The sequence below is a fragment of the Phoca vitulina genome, unplaced genomic scaffold, assembly GCF_004348235.1.
Source record: "Phoca vitulina isolate PV1807 unplaced genomic scaffold, GSC_HSeal_1.0 scaffold134, whole genome shotgun sequence".
Classification (NCBI taxonomy): domain Eukaryota; kingdom Metazoa; phylum Chordata; class Mammalia; order Carnivora; family Phocidae; genus Phoca; species Phoca vitulina.
In genome coordinates this window covers 85590-96843 of record NW_022589837.1, presented here as the reverse complement: position 1 = coordinate 96843, position 11254 = coordinate 85590, and the positions used below count along the sequence as shown (strand labels likewise).

At 38.3% G+C, this 11254-nt stretch overlaps 1 pseudogene; it reads left to right on the top strand.

Moving 5' to 3' along the window:
* The first annotated feature begins 3561 nt into the window (after positions 1 to 3561).
* On the top strand, positions 3562 to 4381 carry LOC116628852 (annotated as a pseudogene).
* The last annotated feature ends 6873 nt before the right edge of the window (positions 4382 to 11254 follow it).

Here is an 11254-nt window from a genome sequence, read left to right as displayed (position 1 = left end):
TGTTAAGAGTAATTAAAGAGCTTACCCACATCACAGAGATCTGGGATTCATAAAGTATTGGTTTTAAAATATTTTGAAAGTTTTAGGTAAAAATGTTAAGGTTATTTTAAACATTGTTACTAAGTTACTACTTGAATCAAACCATTGTAGTAATTGATACTTTCCAAATTTAAAATTTTAGTATTATGTGCATGCCTAAACGAGTCATTTAGATATCAGTACCAAATTAGGGATTTCACAGGGAGTGGCAGTATGGGTGATATGACTTCTAATATTTATAATTGTGCTTTTAAGTGCTTTGTAGAAGACTGTAGTCGATTGAATCGTATGAGAGTACCATTTTTGTATGTCAAAAATGTTGAAGCATTGGGAATTCCATATATTTCATATTTTATTATATGTACCTCATATTTCATTTTTAGTTTAACCTAAAAGGCCAAGAATGAATTCCATTTCCATTCTTTACCCTAGCTAAGACTTTTAATCTCTCTTGAAGTCCCAGTTTCTCAATTATAAATTGAGTGTGATGTAGTTTGCCATTTCAAAAATGGAGGAATGGGCAGGAATATTTCTTTTTCTGTATCCTCTTACCCCTCTGTGTGTATCTGCTACCTGCCTATCTGTAGATTGAGAATGATAGATCCTTTATTTACCTGCTGCATGAACTTGACCAGGTTATTCAACACCTCTAAACCACAGTGTTCAATTATGATATAGTAAATACTAAAATGGACTGGTATTTGGATTAAAGGAGGCAATGCATGTTAAGTATTTAAAATAGTACCAGGAACTTAGTATATGTTTAATACAGGTCAGTTATTAATTTTCTAGTTTTAGAGCAGAAAAGAAGCATTATTTCTCAAGTTTAGTGTTATCTTTATGTTTTTGTCTAGTCAGAAAACTTTCTGTTGTCTGGCATGGTGTGATTAATAAAATACTCTGATTAAGAAACGTACCGTATCTATCATTCAATTGTGTATCATAAGTAGGTAGTTAAAATGTTTAATTGAGTTAATTTCTCATTTTAGAAAAAAACAGATTATAGTTGACTTCCAAGCCCTTCAAAATATAATTTGTTCATCACTAAGAAAGTACTTCAGAATGCTGTAAACCCTGAGGGTCTTTCTTACAACCATCTGTTATAATTGCATTATGGATGTGTAGATGAATCAATTAATAGAGAATGTTAGTCAATGGAGTCTTGGATAAAATAGATTGTATTGTGTTTTTTAATTGATTCATCTTTAATTCTTTAAACAAATTCTGACTTTAATTACTGGAAGGGGCAGTGTTCTTTTTTTGTTAGTAACCTGCTCTCCATAAGTAATGATCTAAATGGAGCATCTTATATGGAAAGGTACTGCTGCAGTGCCTTTTCTACACGTATCAGCCAGAGAGCTGGGAGAGCACCATGTTGATCTTGCCTTCCCTGGAAGGCATTTATGCCAAAGCTGTCTTGTTTGCTTCCCGTTTGATCCCATTCAACCAAATATCCATCTGGCTTCTGACTCTTGGCTCCGTCTCTTCTGTCAGTGACACTGCTTCTCTCTTTGGATGTCAGGCTTCTTTCTGGTCTACCTGGCTTTGACTCTTGGCTTTCCCTCAAGGATTGGTCTGCCTTTGGACAGGAAGCTCTTCAGAGCACCCTGAATACAACAATTCCCTCAGAATCAATTTCCCTGGCTCTAATGAGCTGGACAGCCACAGGTTGGCTTGACTGGCCAGAGGATTCAGCTAATGCAAAAGGCTATTGAGAGGTGGGAGTATTCATTAAGACTGTATGAGAAGCTTTGAACACATGCAGAATCATTACCTAATAGCCTTCAATTACTCTTGGGGGAAACCAATTTGTAAATCATAAACGTTTGACATTTCAGGAAAAACATCATTCGAAGCATAGAGTTTTATTCAAACACTAGGGTTACTTGGCTGTCAGCTCCTTGACTTTCTATTCTGTAGTGCTAGTGAATACCCATCTGAGCAGCTACATGCTTTTCCCTCTGCTGTAGAGAGCCTGGCACTAACGACATCTTCTGTCATCATTGATAATTATTAGAGAAGACTTTCCATTTCTGCCACTCAGAAGAAAACGCAAGTAGCACAAACCTCCAAGAGTCAGATTAGAGAGCTTTTATGATATTTGAGGTCAATTTTCCAACAAGTATTCTTGCAGGCATGATTAAATTCTGTGTGATTTTCAAGTTTCACCTTAGAAATGAAAAGTTTCCCATTGTTTTATTTATGTATCTGACATAAAATACTAATGGTTTCAAATAATAAAATACAGTGGAAAGTGTTGACATTTTCAGTTTTCAATTAGCAATATTGTTTTAAGCACTTACTTTGAAGTAAAAATTTGCACATTTATGACATTTATAAATGAAAGCATTTGGTTGACTGATTTTAATGGTTGAATCATGAGAAATGCCTTTTTCAGGAAAGTGAAAACTGCTGGGGTTTTTTTTTTTTCCCTATCTGTTTAGCCTTCCCATGGGGCCATTTGTTTTAAACATGCCTGCTTTCTTTAATTATTCTTTTTAGTAATAGCTCTGTGTTATTCAAGTGACCTGGGAACATCTGTAGGCTGACGCCAAGGTCGGTGTTCTGAATATGGAACAAGACTCAGATATTTTTTCTAAGGTTAAACAAAGACTGAACTGAAACTGAGGGAGGTCATGTTAGAATCCAAATCAATTACAAGATCAAGGCAGATGGCTACTGGTGCTTGGCGTCAACTTAAGCCCTTCAGAGACAGCAGGGGCTCAAGCAGTTGCATTCAGTGGGGGAGATCTGATGGTGTGTTCTGGAGAACCAGACTCTAGGCAACTAGGATGTATGAAAAGTCATTGAAGTTAGAAGAGAGGCTACAGGAACAGTGGCAGAATATAATCAAATATGAATAGAGAACAGGGAAAGGGATCCAGTTAGTGAGGACTCAGGCCACTTACTGGCTTGACTACGAACATTCCTCCTGGACAAAAATTAGTCCCAGAGAATGGGGTAGGGATAAACTTTGGTGTGGGAAATAAAAGTGTTTACTTTTTTGTGTTAAAGTGTTATAATTAAAGAAGCCAAACAGACTATTGTAACATGAACCTTGTTTAGGATGCTGGCAGGTAAAGAAGAAATTCAAAGGTGGATTTGAAATGCATCAAGAGGGAGGAATTGATTGAATTTGTGGGTTAGCTGGAGGTTGAGAAGATGTCAATGAACTTTTTAAACTTTGTGTACCTGGGACCAGTTACTAGAAAAAGGATAGGTCATTAGGAGTCGCTCTTTGGGGTGAGGAGGAGGATCAGTTCTGTGTTAAGCGTACTGAGTTTAATGTGATTGTGGAAATAGTTCTAGAAACAACTGAGCCATGTGAGAAAAATGTTGCATGACCTACCACAGTGCATATTCTTATATTCTTATGTAACTATAACCATCCTACATAATCATTTGTTGGTCTCAGCATTTCTGTAGCTTGCAGTCCTGAGCATACTATTGAGATGATAGTGGAAAAGACACATAATTAAAATTTACAAAGAATATTTGTTATCTGCTTCAAGAAAACACCAAATGGGGGATGACATCGGTGCTGTGGGAGGGCCTGGAGGGCCCAGGGCCCTGGAATGGGAGGCCGGCTTGGCCTCCAAGGAGGCTTTGGCAGCAGCACTGGGGCCAGGGCTAAGGTGTGGAGCTCGTGGAGGCAAGGCTGAGGACAAGGAGTGGATACCCATCATCAAGCTGGGCCACCTGGTCAAGGGCATGAAGATCAAGTCCCTGGAGGAGATCTGTCTCTTCTCCCTGCCCATCAAGGACTCTGAGATCATTGTCTTTTAACTGGAGGCCATCCCTCCAGGATGAGGTTTTGAAGAGTCTGCCTGTGCAAAAGCAGGCACGAGCCAGCCAACGGACCAGGTTCAGGGCATTTGTTGCCATGGGAGATTACAATAGACACCTTGGTCTGGGTGTTAAGTACTCCAGGGGAGGTAGCCATTGCCATCTGTGGGGCCATCCTCCTGGCCAAGCTTTCCGTCGTCCCTGTGGGGCCAAGCAAGTGGGGAAACAAGATCAGCAAGCCCCATACCATCCTATGCAAGGTGACTGGCCACTGTGGCTCTGTGCTGGTGCGCCTCATCCCTGCCCCCAGACGCACTGCCCAAGAAGCTCCTGATGATGGCCGGTATTGACACCTGCTACACCCCGGCCCGGGGCTGCACTGCCACCCTAGGCAACTTCACCACGGCCACTTTTGATGCCATTTCCAAGACCTACGGCTATCTCACCTATGACCTCTGGAAAGAGACTGCGTCCACCAAGTCTCCCTATCAGGAATTCACTGACCATCTTGTAAAGACCCACACGGACCCAGGCTCCAGATGTGGCCACCACATAGTTTTATACAAGAAAAATGAACTGAATTAAAGCCTGTTAAAAAATAATACTAAATACATTTACAAAGAATATTTGCCTTTCTTCTTTAAAAAGACTAATTTGAAATAAAAAATGAGGGACATTAAAGTATACAGTTGTTTAGCAGGAAAGCCAAGTTCATTTAAATATGTAAAACAATGAGGCTGCAGACAGCTCCGGGGAGTATCATTTATATTGTACTGTATATGAAAGAGGCACATTGGAATTGCATATCACAGCCCGAGCAACTATGCTTGATGACTTCAGATATGGAATTCATAAATAAACTTTATAATAACACTTATGATTTGAAAGTAAACAAATATAACAAAGTAGAAGTAAAACACAATACTCTAGTCCCATCCAACAAATTTAAAGCTTAAGAAAAAGCTCCAGATGGGTAAGGCCTATATGAAGAAAATTACAAAATTTTAAGGAGAGTCTTAGAGGAAGGATTGGCTAAATGGAGACACACATTATTTTCTTGGATGGATGCCTCAGTGCTATAAAGATGATAATTGTATCTTCAGCCAATCTATACATTTAACGCAATTCCTGTGAAGATCCCAGTGGCATGTTATTTTTTTCTGAACTTGAAAATAGGCATTCTATAGTTTATCCAAACAAATAAATGTGAGAATAGCAAGGACAAAATTCTAAAAGAAATACACTGAGAAGTGTGCAGCTTTGTGAGAGTATCTAATCTTATAGATAGTATCATGTATTGGAAAACTACAGTAACCAAAGTGTGGGTATCGGTATATAGATTGATAGACAGTGGAGTTGAGGAGACTTGAACGTACAGAAAGAAATGTAATTTTAGATATAAACTTACCATACTGTGGGGGCACCTGGGTGGCTCAGTTGGTTGGGTGTCTGCCTTGGGCTCAGGTCATGGTCCCGGGGTCCTGGGATTGGGCCCCACGTCAGGCTCCCCTCAGCAGGGAGCCTGCTTCTCCCTCTCCCTCTGCCTGCCGCTCCCCCTGTTTGTCCGCTCTCTCCCTCTCTTGCATGCTCTCTCTCTCTGTCAAATGGATAAATAAAATCTTAAAAAAAAACAAAAACCCAAAAACTTAACCATAGTTAAAGTCGACATTTCAAATCAGGTGAAATGTTGGACTATCCATTAAATGATATAGAAGCAACAAGTTAAGTAGGTAAGACAAATATTAAGTGTATATGGTCATATGTTACCTTAGAGAAACGGCAGATGTGTTAAAGATACAGATAAAAAAATTAAACAGTAAAAGGGACCAAGAAAATACTGTTGAAAAATCATGTAATGTTGACATGAGGGAGGAATTTCATAAGGGGGAAATATGATAGTAAATAAAAGCAGTAACAAAAATTATAAACTTGATTGTGTGTGTATTAATATCTAATTACCTAAAACATGAATTAATTATGAAATTAAAACCACTATGTTAGGGGGGAAACATAGGAAAACATATTCATGATTCCAGCATAGGCAGAAATTTTCTGAACAGGATATGAAAAAACACTACCCCTAAGGAAAAAAAAAGAAAAATTAGAATGTAGTGGAATTGGGAACTTTTGTTCATTAAAGGACAAAATTAAGAAAGTTAAAAAGTGACACAGAGACTGTAATAAAATATTCTCAGTACCTTTATCCAGCAGATTTGTTTCTACAATAGATACAGGCTCCTACAAGTCAATTAAAAACTGTACCACAATAGAAAAATGATGAAAGACACATCACAAAATAAGACATTGAAATGACTAAGAAATACATGATAAGGCAGTAACCATCAACCTGGATTAGAATAAAAGGCAGGGAACAAAGAATAGATTTTGCTTTCCCAGAAGCCTTTGCATAAGACTACTGTTTATATCTTACTGACCAGAAGTATATAATTTGGTCAACTCTAGTTGCAAGAAAGGATGCTAAAGGAGAATTTGACTTCTCTAACTTCTGTTGTGTTAACTGATCAAAGAGAAGGAGGTTGGATATTAGCGGGAAGTACCGTCTGTCACGATTTGTGATAGAGTCAAATGTCTAAGAAATGTATTGAATAGGCAGGTCTGGAGCTCAGCAGAGAGGTCAGTCTGGAAATAGTAACTGAGGTTCATAAGTATGCAGGGGGGATGTTAAAGCCCTGGCTATGGATATGATCACTAAAGAAGGGAGAGTAGAGTGAATAGAGATGTGAGCATCCATTTAACAATGTAGCAGAGAGAGGGGGAATCCCAAAGGAGTTTGAAGAGCTGCAGGAGAAAAACCAGGAGAGAATAGTGTTTGGGGAGCAAAGGGGAGTGGGTTTCTAGGAGGAAGTAGTCAAAACTTCAAAATAGTAATGTTGGATCTGAATAGGCAAAGTCTGAACGAGCCCTCTTAAATCCCCAGAAGATGGGAAAGTGGTAGGCTAATCAGAGAATACTTAAAATTTGAGGGATTTTTCACTCCAGTTCTATACATATTTTATGTCGGGATGTACAGACTTTTTTGGGGGGGGTACAGCATGATCGAAAGGTATTTCTTCAGATGACAACGGTTGGAACACATTTCAGAATTTGACTCTCACCTCCCATGACTCTTCTACTTTGTCTGATCATGAGCCCTGGCCTTGAGTGCTGCTTCATAAGCCCTTGATGGTCACCTGTGCAGTTCATCTCAGTGCTGCTGTGTTAGCCAGACGGGAATCTGGACTGATACTAGCATGGGTCTCATTGTTTTCACTGAAGGTGGTGATGGTTTCTTTCTCTTAAGCTTCCTAACAGCCATAAAGGGACTCAGTGTGGACTCATAGCATTACCACTGCAGTGGTGAGCAAAAGTGAAAAAAAAGTTCAGTCTTTTGTCTTGTAACACACAAATCAACCTGTACCTGTTTCCCTCCTAACAGTACTGATTTTCATATGGAGTGTAACCTACCTAAATTTCCCTGCTAAGTTTGAAATGGCAGCCGAATGCTTTACTAGGTTTCTTAAGGGCTTTCTCTTTTGAGGTTGGCTGCTGGCCCATCAACGCAAAGAGAATTACCAGTTGGGAAGATGGTCCACTGCATGAGGTTAGGGACTTTGAAAGTTCCATTCTCACTTTGCTCCAGGCAGTATTGGAATCATAGTGGATTTTTACCCTTTGAAGATTCTGTTCATCTTTAAAAAATATACTGCTAATGTCTTGATAGCTTCATTAGACCTAGGAAGGGCGATTTTATTGTGTGAGAATATGGTCTCAGGGCAAGTGGTCTTTGCTGGACCACAGGCATGGTGGAGTGTTTGGCTTGTGCACTGTCCTACCCTCTGTAATTCAGTAACCAGAGATTTCCTCCTTCCATGTGCAGTGTAGATTTGGATTCAGTTGTGAGACTGAACATCACAGAACTACTCACAAGTCAGTAAAGGTGGAATTTCTTTCTACTTGTATTATTTTTTTCATCTTCACACACTCTGGTCTTTCACATAACTGTATGGATGACTGTGAACAGAACATCTATTTTACTTAATTTCTCTTGCGGCTTTCAGATGTCAAATTTTGTTCCATTTTGTCTTAACTTCAGGATTTGCCATTTTCTTCTGATTTTATCTTTATGTTTTAATGAAAAAATCTCTGTCCTATTAGGGTTCTAAGTAATATTAAGATACTTCCTTCACAAATCATAAGTATCCTAATGAAATAAAATACTATGAATTTCAGTGACCAATAACCTAGATTACTTTTACAAGGAAATCAGTCTATATTAGAACATTATAATATTACATGATAAAATGCAGGTTATATTAAGAAATGATTTTTAGGTGCCATTAACATCCTCATCAGTTTCAAGAATGAAAATAGTTTCTGTATTACGTATAACATTTTACATCTCCCTTTTTTTTTTTTTTTTAAAGATTTTATTTATTTATTTGACAGAGAGAGACAGAGCAAGAGAGGGAACACAAGCAGGGGGAGCGGGAGAGGGAGAGACAGGCTTCCCGCCGAGCAGGGAGCCCGATGCGGGGCTCGATCCCAGGACCCTGGGATCATGACCTGAGCCAAAGGCAGACGCTTAACGACTGAGCCACCCAGGCGCCCCATACATCTCCCTTTTTAACAATATCTTTATTTTAAAGTTACTACTAAGTGAAATAAGTCAGGCAGGCAAAGACAAATACCATATGATTTTATTTATATGGGAAATCTAAAAAAACAAACAAATGAATCAACAGAAACAGAATCAGATGCATAAATACAGAGAACAAACTGATAGGTGCCAGAGGGGGGTGGACAAAATGGGTGCAGGGGAGTGGGTGTTACAGGCTTCCAGTGATGGAATAAATAAGTCACAGGAATAAAAGGTACAGAATCAGGAATACAGCCAATGGTGTTTTAATAGTGTTGTATGATGAGAGATGGGAGCTGCAGTTGTGGTGAGCATGGCATAACGTATAAACTAGTTGAATCACTATGTTGGACACCTGAAGCTAATGTAACGTGTGTCAACTATCCTCAAATAAAAAAATAAAGTTAATGATATACAATAAAAAGTAAATGTTTAGAAAAATAACAGACTCACTTAAAACATACAGAAGAGCAAAAGGAAATTAAAACCTCATTCACATAAATTTTCCAGCATGAAAATGATTTAAAAATGTTGAATATGACTTTTATGTTAATGATGTTGATTTTTAATAAGTTATGCATGCTCAAAATGTAAGTAAAAGTATAAGAAAGAAATGAAATCTCATCCAAAATACGAAGAATTAAAAATTTCTTAACAGAATAGAACTATAATTAACTTTTTTTCATCTAAATATCTCCTTATGAATAGATAAGGAGAGAAGAATGCCTATGATTTAAAAAGAGTGCCTACCAAAGTAGGATTTTAGTATGTGTACAAATTTCAAATAGAATCATTAAATTTTAGGGGCGCCTGGGTGGCTCAGTCGTTAAGCGTCTGCCTTCAGCTCAGGTCATGATCCCGGGGTCTTGGGATCGAGCCCCGCATTGGGCTCCCTGCTGGGCGGGGAGTCTGCTTCTCCCTCTCCCTCTACTGTTCCCCCTGCTTGTGCTCTCTCGCTCTCTCTGTCAAATAAATAAATAAATAAATAAAATCTTTAAAAAAGAGAATCATTAAATTTTATTTGAACTCAACAAGAGGAAACAAAGGAGGTAAAGATAAGGTACTTGCTAAGTTCTTTCCTCACAAATAATAATTTTTTTGTTCCAGCTGTAATGAGGTATAATTGATCTATAATGCTGTGTACACGTTTAAGGTATACAACCTGTTGATTCAATACACGTATATAATGGAGAACTATTACCACCATAGGGTTAACTAACACCTGCATCATGTCACGTAATTACCACTTCTGTTTTGTGGTGAGAACATTTAAGAATTTTGCTCTTAGCAACTTCTAATTATATAATAAGATATTAACTCTAATTAGCCTGCTGTACATTAGATCCCCAGAACTTATTCATCTTATAACTGGAACTTTATACCCTTGACCAACATCTCTCAATTTCCCTCACCCCCTAACCCCTGGCAATTCTCATTCTCTATTTCTTTGAATTTGGCTTTTTTAGATTCTACATGTAAGTGAGGTCTTATAGTATTTGTCTTTCCCTCTCTGTCTTATTTCACTTAGCATAATGCTTTCAAGGCCCATCGCTGTTGTCACAAACCAGAACTAATAATTTTGACCGTTTTTAGTACTTTATGACATTCCTTACTAACTTTAAAGGATATGGTAGGTTATCTCTCTCTTTTGTGGTTTTTCGTCATTAGGCAATATACTTCTACTCCAAGTTAGGGAAGAGGAGGATTAGGTTCCTTATGTGGTATATCACCCTCTTCTTCTATATTTGGGTTAATTAAAAATCAATTTCTTGATTACCCATATTTTAACAATTTACACAAGCACATGTTTATCAACTTCACAAAGTACCTCTTGATTTTCCCCCATATGAAATGAGGAACTTAGACCCTCTGCTGCCCTCCATTTCTACTTCCTCTTGCACCTCTCACTTCCTGTCCATTAAAATGTGACTTGTACATTGTCATGATTTCATGCTCTTGGTTGATTCTGATAAAAAAAAAAAAAAATCAAAACTCATAAAGTACATTTACATAATCAAGGAGCAGCTTCCAAGATCACTCTGGTTATGGCCATTCCAATCAGGAGGGGAGGTGAAAGAAGAGAGCAGAGTTAGTTTCTTTGGTACCAGTACCCAGGTCATCCACCCACATTTCACTGGGAAGAATGTAGAGGTTTGGTCATACATAACTGCAAGATGGGTCGGGATGAGGGATGACCTAGAACACCTGGTTTGTACGAACACCTGATTTGTATCTCATTTTGCATTGGCACGTGTGTATGTATATAGGATCAGTTCCCAGAAGTGGAATTGTTCGGTGAAGTGGCATAGGTATTTCTTTTTTTTTTTTTTAACATTTTTTTTATTATGTTATGTTAATCACCATACATTACATCATTAGTTTTTGATGTAGTGTTCCATGATTCATTGTTTGTGTATAACACCCAGTGCTCCATTCAGTACGTGCCCTCTCTAATACCCATCACCGGGCTAACCCATCCCCCCACCCCCCTCCCCTCTAGAACCCTCAGTTTGTTTGTCAGAGTCCATAGTCTCTCATGGTTTGTCTCCCCCTCCGATTTCCCCCCCTTCATTTTTCCCTTCCTGCTATCTTCTTCTTCTTCTTCTTCTTTTTTTTTTTAACATATAATGTATTATTTGTTTCAGAGGTACGGCATAGGTATTTCTAAATGAGAAAAGGATGAGAATGCCTATTGCACTATGACTTCAAGGCAGAGGGGTTACAAAATTTAGTTTTGCTGATTTGAAAGATGAAAAATGGTATCTCAGTGTTGTTTTCATTTGCATTTCTTCT